This window comes from Hyla sarda, unplaced genomic scaffold, assembly GCF_029499605.1.
Source record: "Hyla sarda isolate aHylSar1 unplaced genomic scaffold, aHylSar1.hap1 scaffold_223, whole genome shotgun sequence".
Classification (NCBI taxonomy): Eukaryota; Metazoa; Chordata; class Amphibia; order Anura; family Hylidae; genus Hyla; species Hyla sarda.
This window is the reverse complement of record NW_026608906.1, coordinates 215,387-229,693: the sequence shown is the minus strand read 5'-3', so window position 1 is coordinate 229,693 and position 14,307 is coordinate 215,387. Positions and strand designations below refer to the sequence as shown.

The following is a 14,307-nucleotide window of genomic DNA, read 5'->3' as shown; positions in this document are numbered from 1 at the left end:
GGGTTTAGGTTCTGCTGTGTGTACTGGTGGTTGACTGCCCCCCAGCCCAGAGTGTGCATGGAAAATTGTCTGGCAGCCTCCCTGACAGCAAGCAGTGATAGTGCCCATGAAGGGGACCTTGTTGGGCCCGCCCCTTTCACGGTTATCGCTTCTCGGCCTTTTGGCTAAGATCAAGTGTAGTATCTGTTCTTATCAGTTTTCATGCTGGTGGGGATGGGTGCTGCATGGAGGATGCAGGTGTACCAGGGCTTTCCGGGGCTGGTTCTGAGGAATCAGCTCGACGGCTGCCCCGATGTGACCTGTTCCCTCCGGGTCTCGCCATGAGGCTGAGAGGGTCTAGAGCCGAGGTACTTTGTGCCTCGGGGAGTGGTGACCCCGAGGTGCCGAAACTCACTGGGAGAATAGGCTCACTGAGTTGAAGCACGGGCACCATAATCTCTTCACCTTGTGGCACTCACCTCTTGATTCCCGGCCTTCTGGCTAGGATCAGAGAAATTTTTATAGATCCGGCCGGATGTCCGGGCAGTATATCTGCACACATTCACTTATTTATTTCTTTTTTGTCTCACTGTGTCACCTTTTGCGTGTTGTGTGTTCACAGGATTTGTCAGGATGCGGTAGCCCTTCTGGGTGTCCCTCCTGGCGGTCTAGGGGAGGTGTGTGTGGCCATTAGGTTCCGCACCTCCCTGCAAACACCCCGGGTACTCCTGCTTTGGCAGGGTACCTACCGTAATTGGCTCTGCGGGCAGATACCTTGGCTAACGCCAAGGGGGATGCCGGGAGCATTTGTGGTCCCCTAGTAGCTTCGGCGAAAAGGGACATCGAACCTGGAACCTCGCAGGTACCTTTTGGTCCGGAGGCGAAGGGTAAGGTTTGTTGGGGGGCCTCTCTCCTATCGGAGAAGGGCTTGCGATAGACCGCATCCTTTGTGCACGTTTTTTTAGTGTAACACGTTTGCACTTTTTCTTGCACTTTGGGTGAATCGAAAGCACGTTCCTCGGCTTTAGATAAAAAAAAAAAAAAAAAAAAAAAAAATCTGTTCTTATCAGTTTTCATGCTGGTGGGGATGGGTGCTGCATGGAGGATGCAGGTGTACCAGGGCTTTCCGGGGCTGGTTCTGAGGAATCAGCTCGACGGCTGCCCCGATGTGACCTGTTCCCTCCGGGTCTCGCCATGAGGCTGAGAGGGTCTAGAGCCGAGGTACTTTTGTGCCTCGGGGAGTGGTGACCCCGAGGTGCCGAAACTCACTGGGAGAATAGACTCACTGAGTTGAAGCACGGGCACCATAATCTCTTCACCTTGTGGCACTCACCTCTTGATTCCCGGCCTTTTGGCTAGGATCAGAGAAATTTTTATAGATCCGGCCGGATGTCCGGGCAGTATATCTGCACACATTCACTTATTTATTTCTTTTTTTGTCTCACTGTGTCACTTTTTGCGTGTTGTGTGTTCACAGGATTTGTCAGGATGCGGTAGCCCTTCTGGGTGTCCCTCCTGGCGGTCTAGGGGAGGTGTGTGTGGCCATTAGGTTCCGCACCTCCCTGCAAACACCCCGGGTACTCCTGCTTTGGCAGGGTACCTACCGTAATCGGCTCTGCGGGCAGATACCTTGGCTAACGCCAAGGGGGATGCCGGGAGCATTTGTGGTCCCCTAGTAGCTTCGGCGAAAAGGGACATCGAACCTGGAACCTCGCAGGTACCTTTTGGTCCGGAGGCGAAGGGTAAGGTTTGTTGGGGGGCCTCTCTCCTATCGGAGAAGGGCTTGCGATAGACCGCATCCTTTGTGCACGTTTTTTTTTAGTGTAACACGTTTGCACTTTTTCTTGCACTTTGGGTGAATCGAAAGCACGTTCCTCGGCTTTAGATAAAAAAAAAAAAAAAAAAATCTGTTCTTATCAGTATCTGTTCAGATCGCTACGGTCTGAAGAACTCCAAGCATTGTGGTAGAGATTTTGCGTAGTACGATTGCAGTACTTTTCGTTCTTATTAGAACCGCATTTCTCTAGAGCATACCACCTGAAGATCGTCTCCTGCCTGCCTCGGAACATCTGAAGAAGGAGAAGATCTTGAAGACTGCAGCTCCGGAAGAAGCCGACGAAGAACCTGGAAGAAGGGAATCGGCGGTGAATTCCGGAACAGCGGCGAAGAGGAAGGCGGCGCAGAATCTTTTCGAAGAAACTCGCTGCCTCTGGAGAAGGATTTGCATAGCTCCTCCCACCGGGACCGGATCTGCATAGCTCCTCCCACCCGGGAAAGAAGACTTTGCGAAGCCTCTCTCCACAAGCAAGCAAGGAAGCGGAAAAGAGCCTGCTGGAAGAAGCCATGGCCTCAACCAGAAAGTCCACCCAGGAGGCTGCAGGGCAAGGCCTGCAGGTCCAGCCCCAACCACAGCAAGCTTCAACCTCCACCACGGCAAGGCAGAAGGGCGGCAGAATTCCTAACCTGGAAGCTCCAACCCTGGAGCCCTGGATGAGGCAGACTGTTGCCTTGAAGCTCAAGCCCGTGGACGGAAGGGTGCCGGACATGTCCCACGACGTGTTCTGCAAGAAGATGCTGGCGGATCAAGGCTTCCCCACGGCTGACACCCTGGGAATAGCAACCTTCTTTTCGGGAATCTTCTACATCACCTTTGCCACCATTGGGACCTGTAGAAGATACTGGGAGGTGGTGAAAGCGGCGAGTCCCGAATCCCCTTTCTCTCGCTTTGTGGGCAACTGCCTTATTCAAAGAGAGGAGAGGCGGGTGACGGTTTCAATGCGGAACCCACACACCCCAGGCACGGACATCTCGACCTTCCTGAAGCGCTTCTGCACCGTGGTGAGGGAGCCCACCCGCATCCTGAACTCACTCGGATACTGGACCTGCAAGTGGTCTGTGGTCGTCAGACTCAACAAGAACCCTGCTTCTCCAGACGGACTACAGCACCTGCCAACGACATTTTCCTTGGGCAACTCCACAGGACTTATCTTCTACCCGGACATGCCGCAGACCTGCAGGAGATGTGGCAAGATGGGCCACGAGGGCAAGGACTGTACGGAGGATGCCTGCAGGTATTGCCGTGTGACAGGTCACACGACCAAGGACTGCCCCAAGAGCAAGACCTGCAACCTCTGCGGACTGGCAGCCCACAGCTACAAGGACTGCCCCCAGAGGGAGAGAACATGGGCATCTGTGGCAGCGAGAGCACCGAAGCCAGCCCCAGCTCCGGAGCCAACACCACGGATGGCCAAGCCGACCAAGGAGGGTAAGAAGGCGAAAGCCACCACCCCTGCCCCGTCCCGCCCCTCCCCTGCCCCTCCCGCCCCATCTCCTGCCCCTCCCGCCCCATCTCCTGCCCCATCCCGCCCCACCCCTGCCCCATCCCGTCCCACCCCTGCCCCATCCCGTCCCACCCCTGCCCCTCCTGCCCCATCCCGTCCCACCCCTGCCCCTCCTGCCCCATCCCGTCCCACCCCCGCCCCTCCTGCCCCATCCCGCCCCACCCCTGCCCCCCGTACCCCACCCCGGCCCACCCCTGCCCCCCGTACCCCACCCCGGCCCACCCCTGCCCCGTCCTCCCCTGCCCGGCCCACCCCTGCCCCGTCCTCCCCTGCCCGGGCACTCTCTCCAGCCCCCCGCCCCACCCAGCCTCCTTTCTCTCCTGGCCCAGCAGCACCTAACCCCCCTCCAGCTGCTGGTGCCCGCCCTTCGGAGGACTTTCCTGTGCTTCCTCCCCCAGGTACCATACAGAGGAAGAGGAAAGGAAGGGACAACGTATCAGAAGAGTCCCACAAAAGAAAGATAATCGAGACCTGCGAAACCCCTCAAGCTTCAGATGAGGAGGAGGAGATGGAGCAGGTCTGCGAGAGCCTTGAGGCTTCAGAAGGAGAGGAGGTGATGGAGCAGGCCCAAGTGGAGCAGGTCCAAGCAGAGCCAGTCCAAGCTCAATCTATGGAGGAGCTGCTGCAGGACCCAGAGGTTAAGAAAATCCTGGACACTCCGTCCAACACGGTCTACGACGAGTTCTTGGAAGGGCGCTACGAGAAGCCACAGGAGCCGACAGGCGCCAGAGAAGAGGACCCGTCCGACCAGACTGGTAACTAGTATCAGAACTAACCTCTCTTTTTATTCCCATGGCTGATCTCAACATCTTCTGCATTAATGTGAGGAGTATTAGAGCTTGGTTTAGATTTCAGACTGTTCTTACGTTCTTAGATTCCCAGAGGTGTGATGTTTACATGTTGCAGGAATGTGCTTTGTCTGCTTCTAGGTCTTACAACCATCTGGCCAGGCAGTGGCCTCACGGCCCTTCCTACTGGTCTGGTGGGGGCGACAATAGGTCTGCGGGGGTGGCCATCCTGATCAGGGGAGGTAACTTTGCACTTGATTCCGTCCGGGAGCTCGTCTGTGGCAGACTTCTTGTCGCAGACGGTTCCTGGGCGGGTGAGCCCGTGCGGCTCATCAACGTGTATGCCTCCCCTGAGAGGGATGTCCGACTGGAGGTTCTCCAGGCCCTGCGGGCTGAACTCGCCACCACTAGAGCAGTAGTGTTGGGTGGTGACTTCAACTGCCCCATTGAGGTGGACGGGCGCAGTTCTGGCACATCCGCCAACCTGGACGTGACGTCTAAACTGCTGATTGAGATGGTGACGGAGGCATCCTTGCAGGACGTTGTCGGGTCCGTCGGGAACGGCTCCGTAAACTATACGTGGAGCCGCCCCGATGGCTCGCTCCGTTCTCGGATAGACTTCATCTTCACTTCGAGAGCAGTCAGAAAGGTGTCGTACTCTATGGTCCCCTGCTTCTTCTCTGACCACAGGGCCATTCGATTCCGGGGGACTCTGGGCCATGGATTCCCACCTGGCCCGGGCTCCTGGAAGTTGAATTGTGCCCTGTTGGAGCAGAGGGAGGTCATGGAGGAACTTAGGGATGCTTACCTTGTATGGCGAAATGACAAATGTCTGTTCAAGTGCATCAGCGATTGGTGGGAATATGTTAAAGTCGAATTCCGTTGTTTCTTTCAGGCAAAAGGCAGACAACAGGCGTGTGCGAAGAAGTGGGACTTGAGGAAACTGCAGCGCGAGCTGCGGTCCCTGCAGGACCTGCTCCAGTGTGGCTGGGACGTCAGGGAGGAGCTGGAGGAGACCAAAAAGAGCTTGAAAAGGCACTTTGAGGAGGAATCCAAGCGAATCGTCTTTCGTTCCAAGGTGGAGAACCTGGAGAAGGGTGAGAAATGTAACTCTTTCTTTTTCAGGAAGCTCCATGCCGGCCACACGCCCCTGACTGAGCTACGAGATGAGACCGGACACATGAGGAGCGGCAAGGAGGAAGTGATGGGGGTCGTCCACGACTTCTACAGCAACCTCTACGCCCCCAAGTCATCCGACCCCGAAGCCGCCGAGAGGTTCCTGTCAGGTGTCACTAACGTTGTTGATCCCGCAGGTGCGGCGGCTATGGACGATCCCTTGACGGTGGGGGAGCTGCTCTCTGCCGCTAAATCCTTTAAGCCCGGCAGGACCCCGGGCAGTGACGGTCTCCCGGCCGAGCTCTACGTAGCGCTGGGTGACCTGATCTGTCCGGACCTGTTGGAGGTGTACGAGGAGATGGTGGTGGGGGGCAGAATGCCTCCGTCGTTGAGGGAAGGGATGATCACGATCTTGTATAAGCGGAAGGGGGAGAGATGTGACCTGAAAAACTGGCGTCCCATCTCTCTCCTGAACGTGGACTACAAGATCCTCGCCAAGGTGCTGGCCAACAGGCTGAAACCTGTCATGGGGCAGATCGTCCATCCGGACCAGACCTGCAGCATTCCTGGCCGCAGGATTGCCGACAGCCTTGCCCTTGTGAGAGACACGGTCCATTACATCCAGGACCGCGGGGGCCGCGCCGCCCTGGTCAGCTTAGATCAGGAGAAGGCGTTCGACCGTGTCTCCCACGCATTCATGGACAGGGTTTTGCGCAGGCTGGGTCTGGGGAAGATGTTTTGCTCTTTTGTTAACGTTATGTATTTTGACATTTACAGCACGGTGTTGGTGAACGGCTGGAAGACTGACCCCTTTCCTATTCTTTCAGGGGTTAGACAAGGCTGCCCTCTTTCACCTCTCCTTTTTGTTTGTGTTATAGAGCTCTTCGCTGAGACTATCCGGCAGAATGGAGAGATCAGAGGGATCACCGCACCAGGACCAGATCGCCACGAGGTCAAGTGCTCGCTCTACATGGACGACGTGACCGTCTTCTGCGCTGACCAGCGTTCGGTGACTGCACTCGTCCAGACCTGCGAGGACTTCGGCAGAGCTTCGGGGGCAAAAGTCAACTGCGGGAAGTCGGAGGCCATGCTCTTCGGGGAATGGCACCTGGCTTCTTCCGCCCCCTTCCCCTTTACTATTAAGCCGGACTTCATTCAAATTCTTGGAGTCTGGTTCGGGAAGGAAGGAGCGGCCCTTAAGTCTTGGCAAGACCGACTAGGAAGGATAAACTCGAAGATCGGACTGTGGAGCTCCAGAAAGCTCACGATGGAAGGCAAGGCACTTGTCCTGCGGAGTGAAGTTTTGCCTGTGCTCCAATATACCGCACAGGCCTGGCCTCCCCATACCACCGTTTGCAAGGCCATCACCCGGACAGTGTTTGGCTTCGTCTGGGGCAAAATGGACAGAGTCAAGAGGACCGTGATGTACAAGGAACCCCGCAAGGGTGGGAAGGGAATACCCGACATCCCCGCTCTGCTGAGGGCCTCCTTTGCATGCGTCACGGTGCAGCGGACTCTTGTAGAAAAGACTGGCTCAGCGGGCAGGTCCATGTCTCGCTTGCTTCTCATGCCCCTCTGGAGACAGCTGGGCTGGGACAAGTGGGACAGCTCCATCCCTTACAACTGGAACACTCCCTGGTTCTATGGGGATGTTGTCCGGTTTGTGAGGGAGCACCAGCTGGAAGGACTGAAACCAGACCTATGGAAGCCAAAGACAATCCACAAGCTCATCCGAGCTAAGGACTCGACCGAGCTGGTTCCGGGACTCCCCGCAGCCACTGCAGAGACAGTTTGGAACAATGTGGCCTCAAAGCGGCTTACCAATGGACACAAGGACTTGTCGTGGATGGCCGTCATGGGAGGTCTCTCTCTCAGGTCATTCATGCATGCCCGCAACCTGTGCAAGACCCGGTACTGCCCCCGTTGCCCCTACGTGGAGGAAACATCTTTCCACGTGTTTTGGCAGTGCCCCTTTGCACAGGGTCTGTTGGACGCCCTAGAACAGGAACTCAGAGACTCAGTGCCCAGGAGCTGCCTATCGTACCATTCGGTGCTTTACGGCCTGTTCCCTGGGACCCACGACGTGGAGGCCATCCAGGAGGCCTGGCGCCTTATGAACTGTTTTAAGGACGCAGTGTGGCTTGCCAGGAACCGCCTCGTGATCAACAGGGAAAACATGTCCGTCCGGGACTGCCGCAGGTTCATCAAGAACCTGCTTAGAGACTATTCCATCTTGGACAGCTCGGCCGTTGATGAGGAAGAAGAGGAGTGAAGACCCCTCTCCTTCTCCCATGTCTCCCTGAAGATACAGCCCAACAGTTTGGCCCTGTGATCCGCCCCCTCCCTACCCCCACATAGTCGCCCACACCCCTACCCCGATCACAGATTGTATTATTTGGTTTTTGTTTGATCTCTTGTGCCTTTATATTGCAGGATTGAGCTGAATGTTAGAGTAGCATGGTGTGCGATGTATAGCTTAGGGAACCTTTGCTGTGTATTGTACTATCATGCTTTGTGTGACTGTAATTTATTGTACGACTTGTAATGACTGAACGGTAAATAAAGCTCTTTCAATCAAAAAATCTGTTCTTATCAGTTTAATATCTGATACGTCCCCTATCTGGGGACCATATATTAAATGGATTTTTGAGAACGGGGGCCGATTTCGAAGCTTGCTTCCGTCGCCCTATGCATTGACCCGATATGGCAGTATCTTCGGGTACAGTGCACCACCCCCTTACAGGGTTAAAAAGAAAGATTCCTACTTTCATTGCTACCTGCTTGCTGGCTAGCCAGCTAGCCAGCCCTGTGGGCCTTGCTGCTGCTGCAGCCAAAAAACAAAAGGTGGTGCTGCTGCTGCTTCTGCTGCTTCTGCTTGTGTCTGGCCCCTGTTGGAGCGTCCAGGCACAGGACTTCTGCTGCTGCTGACTAAATGGCCTCCTTAATTGGATCATTTGAGTAGCCAGCACACCTGTGCAGGTAGGGCATGACATGATAGGCAGCTGCCTTGATAGCGGGTGGGTGCTGAATGTTCCTAATTGACAAAATAAGATTAATGCTTATGAAGAAATATAAAATCTCATCCCTTCCCCAATATCGCGCCACACCCCTACCCCTTAATTCCCTGGTTGAACGTGATGGACATATGTCTTTTTTCGACCGTACTAACTATGTAACTATGTAACATAACATGGGGGGGGGGGGGGGGGGGGGTCTCCTGGCTGTTCACACAGGTGTGTCATTGCTGTACATTGACCATGCATTGCTTCTGTGGTATTGCAAAGGCAAAGACAAATGCTTCCAGCCATCCATTGCACTAATGGATTGGTCATCAGCTGGCTGTCTATGTCCCGCATCAATATAGACCAAAGTACAGAGGGTTAGGCTATGCTATTGTGCACCTACCTGATGCATCAGAAGGTGCGAGGCCCTTGCTAAATTCTGTGCACAGACTTTGAGATCTATGCTTTAGACTGTATCTAAACCTGCTCCAACATGGACTGACATTCTGGCCTACTTTCAGCCGATGCGACTTGTCTGTCGCTGAACAGTCGCTTTTTATGTATTCAGCACCTATGTATAATGTTGTAAAAATGCTCTAGAAGCTAAAGTCGCAGAAATGTCACACAATTTGGCCTGCAACTTTCTGTGCGACAAATTCAGACAGGAAAAATCAGTATAAATCCTTAGAAAATTATCCCCCAGTGTCTCCATCTGCTGGCGGTATTGAATAAGCATTGCTGCACTGATGGGGTATGCATTAGACGAAAAAAAAGAAGAAAAAGAAGAATAATACGCCCAGAAAAGAGGCGAAAAGGAGAAAAACGTAAAAAAACGTGAAAAAAAAGTAAGAGGAAGAGAAGGGAAAAAAAGGTGGAAATGGGTTTAAAAGTGATTTCGGCGGAGAAATATATATATATATATATATATATATATATATATATATATATGCGCACACACACACATAGATATAAACGTATTCTCCGTTGAGATATTGCAGCCGCTGCTGTGTCCAGGCCCAGGAGCCTTAGCACTGTGCTGTGATGTCACTCAATACCACTGACATCACTAGGTGTAAACAACATCTCTCCTTTGCTGTGTATGTGACTATGGAGCTGTTTGGTGATGTCGTCTATTACGGCCTTCATAGAAGCAACAGGAGATTGTTGCATCCATCTTGAACCCTCAGAACTACAGTGCTATGATGTCACTCACTTCCACAGGCCTTGCAGAGTGTAAACAACAACAACCCAGCTTTGTTGTGTATGTAACCAAAGGGATTTGTGATGTCACCTAGAACCTTCACAGCAGCGACAGCTTTATGAGGAGCATCAGCACTGCTCTGCCTGAGCAGAACCATCACCGCCATAGGTTGTCAAATAACCCGGATTTAACCCACACAGGTAAGTCCAATGGGGTGCAGGCATGTCCTCTATGCTTACAGCTTCCCGTGGGTGTTGGTTTGATACCGTTTGGGGACAGCCAAGGAGGCATCTGCAGGCAACAAAGGTAGGTGTGTGCTTGTGTGTGTGTTTCCTATGCAGATCCTAAGCCCAGTGTCACATGCAAGTAGGAGGAGTAAGAAGGGTTCCTGGCAAATCCGGGTTATGGATTGCATTTAAAAAGGCCCCGTGGGAGTGCAATGGGCCCCTGTCTTGCTGCTTAGCAATAATGGTATGGGTTTAGGTTCTGCTGTGTGTACTGGTGGTTGACTGCCCCCCAGCCCAGAGTGTGCATGGAAAATTGTCTGGCAGCCTCCCTGACAGCAAGCAGTGATAGTGCCCATGAAGGGGACCTTGTTGGGCCCGCCCCTTTCACGGTTATCGCTTCTCGGCCTTTTGGCTAAGATCAAGTGTAGTATCTGTTCTTATCAGTTTAATATCTGATACGTCCCCTATCTGGGGACCATATATTAAATGGATTTTTGAGAACGGGGGCCGATTTCGAAGCTTGCTTCCGTCGCCCTATGCATTGACCCGATATGGCAGTATCTTCGGGTACAGTGCACCACCCCCTTACAGGGTTAAAAAGAAAGATTCCTACTTTCATTGCTACCTGCTTGCTGGCTAGCCAGCTAGCCAGCCCTGTGGGCCTTGCTGCTGCTGCAGCCAAAAAACAAAAGGTGGTGCTGCTGCTGCTTCTGCTGCTTCTGCTTCTGCTTGTGTCTGGCCCCTGTTGGAGCGTCCAGGCACAGGACTTCTGCTGCTGCTGACTAAATGGCCTCCTTAATTGGATCATTTGAGTAGCCAGCACACCTGTGCAGGTAGGGCATGACATGATAGGCAGCTGCCTTGATAGCGGGTGGGTGCTGAATGTTCCTAATTGACAAAATAAGATTAATGCTTATGAAGAAATATAAAATCTCATCCCTTCCCCAATATCGCGCCACACCCCTACCCCTTAATTCCCTGGTTGAACGTGATGGACATATGTCTTTTTTCGACCGTACTAACTATGTAACTATGTAACATAACATGGGGGGGGGGGGTCTCCTGGCTGTTCACACAGGTGTGTCATTGCTGTACATTGACCATGCATTGCTTCTGTGGTATTGCAAAGGCAAAGACAAATGCTTCCAGCCATCCATTGCACTAATGGATTGGTCATCAGCTGGCTGTCTATGTCCCGCATCAATATAGACCAAAGTACAGAGGGTTAGGCTATGCTATTGTGCACCTACCTGATGCATCAGAAGGTGCGAGGCCCTTGCTAAATTCTGTGCACAGACTTTGAGATCTATGCTTTAGACTGTATCTAAACCTGCTCCAACATGGACTGACATTCTGGCCTACTTTCAGCCGATGCGACTTGTCTGTCGCTGAACAGTCGCTTTTTATGTATTCAGCACCTATGTATAATGTTGTAAAAATGCTCTAGAAGCTAAAGTCGCAGAAATGTCACACATATTTGGCCTGCAACTTTCTGTGCGACAAATTCAGACAGGAAAAATCAGTATAAATCCTTAGAAAATTATCCCCCAGTGTCTCCATCTGCTGGCGGTATTGAATAAGCATTGCTGCACTGATGGGGTATGCATTAGACGAAAAAAAAGAAGAAAAAGAAGAATAATACGCCCAGAAAAGAGGCGAAAAGGAGAAAAACGTAAAAAAACGTGAAAAAAAAGTAAGAGGAAGAGAAGGGAAAAAAAGGTGGAAATGGGTTTAAAAGTGATTTCGGCGGAGAAATATATATATATATATATATATATATATATATATATATATATGCGCACACACACACATAGATATAAACGTATTCTCCGTTGAGATATTGCAGCCGCTGCTGTGTCCAGGCCCAGGAGCCTTAGCACTGTGCTGTGATGTCACTCAATACCACTGACATCACTAGGTGTAAACAACATCTCTCCTTTGCTGTGTATGTGACTATGGAGCTGTTTGGTGATGTCGTCTATTACGGCCTTCATAGAAGCAACAGGAGATTGTTGCATCCATCTTGAACCCTCAGAACTACAGTGCTATGATGTCACTCACTTCCACAGGCCTTGCAGAGTGTAAACAACAACAACCCAGCTTTGTTGTGTATGTAACCAAAGGGATTTGTGATGTCACCTAGAACCTTCACAGCAGCGACAGCTTTATGAGGAGCATCAGCACTGCTCTGCCTGAGCAGAACCATCACCGCCATAGGTTGTCAAATAACCCGGATTTAACCCACACAGGTAAGTCCAATGGGGTGCAGGCATGTCCTCTATGCTTACAGCTTCCCGTGGGTGTTGGTTTGATACCGTTTGGGGACAGCCAAGGAGGCATCTGCAGGCAACAAAGGTAGGTGTGTGCTTGTGTGTGTGTTTCCTATGCAGATCCTAAGCCCAGTGTCACATGCAAGTAGGAGGAGTAAGAAGGGTTCCTGGCAAATCCGGGTTATGGATTGCATTTAAAAAGGCCCCGTGGGAGTGCAATGGGCCCCTGTCTTGCTGCTTAGCAATAATGGTATGGGTTTAGGTTCTGCTGTGTGTACTGGTGGTTGACTGCCCCCCAGCCCAGAGTGTGCATGGAAAATTGTCTGGCAGCCTCCCTGACAGCAAGCAGTGATAGTGCCCATGAAGGGGACCTTGTTGGGCCCGCCCCTTTCACGGTTATCGCTTCTCGGCCTTTTGGCTAAGATCAAGTGTAGTATCTGTTCTTATCAGTTTAATATCTGATACGTCCCCTATCTGGGGACCATATATTAAATGGATTTTTGAGAACGGGGGCCGATTTCGAAGCTTGCTTCCGTCGCCCTATGCATTGACCCGATATGGCAGTATCTTCGGGTACAGTGCACCACCCCCTTACAGGGTTAAAAAGAAAGATTCCTACTTTCATTGCTACCTGCTTGCTGGCTAGCCAGCTAGCCAGCCCTGTGGGCCTTGCTGCTGCTGCAGCCAAAAAACAAAAGGTGGTGCTGCTGCTGCTTCTGCTGCTTCTGCTTCTGCTTGTGTCTGGCCCCTGTTGGAGCGTCCAGGCACAGGACTTCTGCTGCTGCTGACTAAATGGCCTCCTTAATTGGATCATTTGAGTAGCCAGCACACCTGTGCAGGTAGGGCATGACATGATAGGCAGCTGCCTTGATAGCGGGTGGGTGCTGAATGTTCCTAATTGACAAAATAAGATTAATGCTTATGAAGAAATATAAAATCTCATCCCTTCCCCAATATCGCGCCACACCCCTACCCCTTAATTCCCTGGTTGAACGTGATGGACATATGTCTTTTTTCGACCGTACTAACTATGTAACTATGTAACATAACATGGGGGGGGGGGGGGTCTCCTGGCTGTTCACACAGGTGTGTCATTGCTGTACATTGACCATGCATTGCTTCTGTGGTATTGCAAAGGCAAAGACAAATGCTTCCAGCCATCCATTGCACTAATGGATTGGTCATCAGCTGGCTGTCTATGTCCCGCATCAATATAGACCAAAGTACAGAGGGTTAGGCTATGCTATTGTGCACCTACCTGATGCATCAGAAGGTGCGAGGCCCTTGCTAAATTCTGTGCACAGACTTTGAGATCTATGCTTTAGACTGTATCTAAACCTGCTCCAACATGGACTGACATTCTGGCCTACTTTCAGCCGATGCGACTTGTCTGTCGCTGAACAGTCGCTTTTTATGTATTCAGCACCTATGTATAATGTTGTAAAAATGCTCTAGAAGCTAAAGTCGCAGAAATGTCACACATATTTGGCCTGCAACTTTCTGTGCGACAAATTCAGACAGGAAAAATCAGTATAAATCCTTAGAAAATTATCCCCCAGTGTCTCCATCTGCTGGCGGTATTGAATAAGCATTGCTGCACTGATGGGGTATGCATTAGACGAAAAAAAAGAAGAAAAAGAAGAATAATACGCCCAGAAAAGAGGCGAAAAGGAGAAAAACGTAAAAAAACGTGAAAAAAAAGTAAGAGGAAGAGAAGGGAAAAAAAGGTGGAAATGGGTTTAAAAGTGATTTCGGCGGAGAATATATATATATATATATATATATATATATATATATATATATATATGCGCACACACACACATAGATATAAACATATTCTCCGTTGAGATATTGCAGCCGCTGCTGTGTCCAGGCCCAGGAGCCTTAGCACTGTGCTGTGATGTCACTCAATACCACTGACATCACTAGGTGTAAACAACATCTCTCCTTTGCTGTGTATGTGACTATGGAGCTGTTTGGTGATGTCGTCTATTACGGCCTTCATAGAAGCAACAGGAGATTGTTGCATCCATCTTGAACCCTCAGAACTACAGTGCTATGATGTCACTCACTTCCACAGGCCTTGCAGAGTGTAAACAACAACAACCCAGCTTTGTTGTGTATGTAACCAAAGGGATTTGTGATGTCACCTAGAACCTTCACAGCAGCGACAGCTTTATGAGGAGCATCAGCACTGCTCTGCCTGAGCAGAACCATCACCGCCATAGGTTGTCAAATAACCCGGATTTAACCCACACAGGTAAGTCCAATGGGGTGCAGGCATGTCCTCTATGCTTACAGCTTCCCGTGGGTGTTGGTTTGATACCGTTTGGGGACAGCCAAGGAGGCATCTGCAGGCAACAAAGGTAGGTGTGTGCTTGTG

At 51.5% G+C, this 14,307-nt stretch overlaps 2 non-coding genes and 2 pseudogenes across 2 annotated transcripts; all 4 read left to right on the top strand.

The window, feature by feature from the left end:
- The first annotated feature begins 144 nt into the window (after window positions 1-144).
- Window positions 145-304, top strand: LOC130321073 (U2 spliceosomal RNA; annotated as a pseudogene).
- Window positions 305-7,785: 7,481 nt separating this feature from the next.
- Window positions 7,786-7,959, top strand: LOC130321038 (U2 spliceosomal RNA; annotated as a pseudogene).
- Window positions 7,960-10,046: 2,087 nt separating this feature from the next.
- On the top strand, window positions 10,047-10,237 carry LOC130320961 (U2 spliceosomal RNA). The gene has a single exon (XR_008866770.1). It is a non-coding gene; the product is annotated as a U2 spliceosomal RNA (small nuclear RNA).
- Window positions 10,238-12,322: 2,085 nt separating this feature from the next.
- LOC130320960 (U2 spliceosomal RNA) lies at window positions 12,323-12,513 on the top strand. Its single transcript, XR_008866769.1, has one exon. It is a non-coding gene; the product is annotated as a U2 spliceosomal RNA (small nuclear RNA).
- Window positions 12,514-14,307: the final 1,794 nt, after the last annotated feature.